The sequence below is a fragment of the Penaeus monodon genome, chromosome 29, assembly GCF_015228065.2.
Source record: "Penaeus monodon isolate SGIC_2016 chromosome 29, NSTDA_Pmon_1, whole genome shotgun sequence".
NCBI lineage: Eukaryota > Metazoa > Arthropoda > Malacostraca > Decapoda > Penaeidae > Penaeus > Penaeus monodon.
The window spans coordinates 8668922-8669209 of record NC_051414.1 but is presented as its reverse complement, the minus strand read 5'-3'; positions in this window follow the sequence as shown (position 1 = coordinate 8669209).

Genomic DNA, 288 nt, shown 5'->3' with positions numbered 1-288 from the left:
GGCATTAGGGAGGTGGAGACGAGGGAGAAGAGGCCAAAGAAAGAGTGTTGGATATAAAGCAAACATGATAATGGGACGGCGGACCGCAGAGACAATAGGGCGTGAGCTGTGATTCTCGCGACGTGACAAAACTGAGCAGCCGACGTCTCTCTCCGGCGAAACACAACACAATGCCACCGTCAAAGGATTCCAGCTGCAACAAAGGAGTAGAGAGAGACAGCGGAGTAGAGGGTATGACAGGGGATCGAGAGCGCAAAGGATACAAAGAGAAGAATGAAAGCGGGCACG